Source organism: Triticum dicoccoides, chromosome 5B (genome assembly GCF_002162155.2).
Source record: "Triticum dicoccoides isolate Atlit2015 ecotype Zavitan chromosome 5B, WEW_v2.0, whole genome shotgun sequence".
NCBI lineage: Eukaryota > Viridiplantae > Streptophyta > Magnoliopsida > Poales > Poaceae > Triticum > Triticum dicoccoides.
The window spans coordinates 500,724,956-500,728,432 of record NC_041389.1 but is presented as its reverse complement, the minus strand read 5'-3'; positions in this window follow the sequence as shown (position 1 = coordinate 500,728,432).

Below are 3,477 nucleotides of genomic sequence, written 5' to 3'. Positions count from 1 at the left end.
CAATTGATCGGCTTCAGTTAGCAGCAGTAGCGAAGGAATTGCTCCATCGGGTTCAGTTAACAGCCATCGATCGATCGCTGGGGTTCAGTAACGCGTAGCCTGCAATGCAATCGCTCGGGTTCAGTTAGAGCCCAACGCCTCGCTCGGGTTCAGTTAGAGCCAACGCCTCGCACACACGCGCGTACGTACGAGAGAAATGCGCATCGCTCGGCCCCCGACCTCCCACCGTAACCAGCAACTCCCCGAAATTTTCCTCCCCCTCGCTTCTACCATGGTTTTTTCCGTCATGGACGGCCCAAAGAATGTCATGCAGCTGCGTCTCCGGCCCGCCTAGGACGAAAAGCCCATTTTCTGTCATGATTTTTTGTCATAGAAGTAGGAGCCCATCACATCTATGATGATACCGAGTTTTGTCACAATTATCGTCATAGAAGTGTCATATGTATGACAGAAAAAAAATTCGTTCGGCCCAAAATGTCATGGATGTGTCTTTTTTTGTAGTGTGAACAGAAATTTAAAGCATCTTCCAAAAGCCAGATCCCAACATGAGCCAAATGATAAGCATGATGAAGCCATTGCCAGTAGATGCTGAGTACCCTAAGGAGTTCTTCGTCAATGACCTCGAGTATTTTCCTCGAACCATCTACCACATTGTGAGGCATACTCTATGGCCAATCAAAGGGCGTTCTCCTCATGCCAAGATTGAAGGCACCATGAAGACATTGGTCTTCTACATTCTGAATGGCATCCGCTTCAACACTCAAGATTTCTTCATCCCTTAGTTGGCAGCTTCAGGCATTGATCTCTTTAGCCTCAAATTCTATGCACCATGGATTATGTGGCTGATTAGGCTTCACTCCACCATCAACTATCAAGCTTCAACATGCAATCATGTTGTATTCTTGCCTGAGGTTGATATGTCTCATGAAGCTAACTATCCAGAGCCTACCAAGGAACCTGTTCGTGAAGACAATGCTGCGCTTCAAAGCTTCTTAGCACCACTTGAAGCCATTCATGTGCCCAATCCAACTACTATTGCTGGTCATTTCGTCGGTCAGCTTCGGCTGCCACATCATGCTCCCACTGATGCAACAACCAACACAATTCCCAGAGGCCTCAGAAGCGTGCCCGTGTGCTAAATGATAGAGAACTTCTTGTTTCTATTCATCAGAAGCAGGATAGGCATCTGACTAGATGAAGCGTCAAATGCAAAGTCTTCTTATGGATGTCAATCGCATTCGCAACCTCTCCACCAAGAATTCTTTTGTTGCTCATGAAGCATGTCGGCGTGCGTGGAAGAGCCTAACTCTACTTTGCTCTGAAGATGAACTCACTGCAGATGGCTTCACTTAAAGATTCAAGTTTGACTCCAGGCCTCCACAATCAACAAGTTGGCGTCCTACACTGTCCATTGAAGATTCTGATTACTCATTTTCGGCTCCAACTGTTATTTCTCGAGTCATTGATGAGGAGGACGACGCCACTTCACCAGCCAGGGCTTCACTGCATCACGATACTGCATCAGGCCCTTTTGCACTGCCCAACTCCAACGTCGACCCGGCTGCCCCAACATCTTCACCAACACCTCTTGGGAACGTTTAGACACTCTATGTCTTCACTCCTTTTTGGTCATTCTGACAAAAGGGGGAGAAGCATATGAGCTGATAGTCTTCAAGCGGGTCTATATGGGTCGGGTGCTATACTTTTGTGAAGTCTTGCAACTCTTGTTTCGTGAACTGTTGGTTTTTGAGTTGTAACACTTAAGTCCAGATGGGACGTCTGCTACTTTTTTAACTATTTTATCTACGTGGTTGAATTTCTATCTTATGCGCATGAAATCATTGCAGATGCCCATTTATCATTGTGCATATCATTATCTTCAATACATTTTCTACATGCACTTTGATTTGACTTCATGAAAGAAAGGAGATCTCCACAAAGCAAAACCTGCAGTGTGCATTTGCATAAAGGCAAATTACTAATATGCACATCTTCAGGGGGAGCCCTTTCAACTTCATGAAGCCAATGACCATGTACTTTAACTTTCACACATTTTATCCCCGTTGAAAACTTCAACCAGTTTGTCATCAATCACCAAAAAGGGGGAGATTGTAAGTGCATATAGTGCCACCCCTAGTTGGTTTTGGAGTATTGGCGACAAACGTGGTTGAGGGATTAATGTGTTTGTGAGAATTGCAGGATAACACAGGTAGAAGTCCCTCATGATTTGGTTTACCTACTAGAGATGACCCCCAAAAATGTATGAAGACATCGAAGACAATGGTGGTTCGTGAAGAGATTCACGTCGAAGATAATGACGTGTGAAGACATTCACTTGAAGACAATGAAGTGCGAAGACGTAGTTTCTTTCATAGTTTCATTTTCTTCTTTCTTGAGTCATAGGAACCACCGAACTATTAAGTGGGGTCCAAGTGAACAAAGTCAGAAAACTTATGTGATGCTCAACCCAAATCCTATGTCTTCGAGTGAAGACAATGAGAGAAAATCTTATCCAGAGTCGGATGAGTCAGCTTTGCTTGTAGCCCAAGTAAAGTTGCCGCGTGTGTTTGAAATCCGACCATTGGACACGTGTCAGTTCCTTAGTGACCTAGGGTCATTTTAGACATATCAGGTCGGGTTGCCTCCTGGCTATAAATAACCCACCCCCTACACCATAAAGTGGCTGCTCGGAGTTAGTACACGACTTTTGTCGTTTGAGAGCAACCCACCTCCGAAGCCTTTGAGAGAATCCTTGTGAGGACAAAACCCAAAACACTCAAAGCCCAAAGAGTGTTGGCATCACTGAAGTCTTTCTGTCTGCGTGATCTGAAGACTTATTACACTTGAAGACTGTGTATCTTCCAGTCGATTCGGCATCGCGTTCTGAGGATCCAAGAGTCATTGTGGATCGCCGGTGAACGAAGTCTGTGAAGGTTTGGAAGTCTACCTTGAAGACTTAGCAGAGTGATTGGCGAGGACTAAGTGTCCTTGGCTCAAGGGGAATAAGGTGAAGACGTGGTCTTCTTAGTTTAATCTCAGCTTCCCTAACCAGATGTACAGTTGTCACAACAACTGGAACTGGTCTACCAAATCCTTGTCTTCACCAAGCAACTAGTTCTATCCCCTCCCTCCTTTAAATTACCGTTTGTCTTCGTGAAGTCACTGCTTGCATGCCTGATCTATTTGACTTCATTGTGTGAAGATATTCACCCTGCTTTTGCTGCTATTTGTCTTCGTGCTTTCATTGTACTAATCACTTGACTATGGCTTGTCTAGCGTAGTTTAATTTCCGCTGCATATCATATAGGTGCTAATTGATTGTCTGTCTTCGAAGATCTTGTGTCTTCCGAAGACTTTTATAAAAATCGCCTATTCACCCCCCTCTAGTCGATAACTATCACTTTCAGATAGGAACAATACGATCAAAACACACAATTCCAACCAATCAAATCGTGGGAGACGAGAGAAGTTACCTCA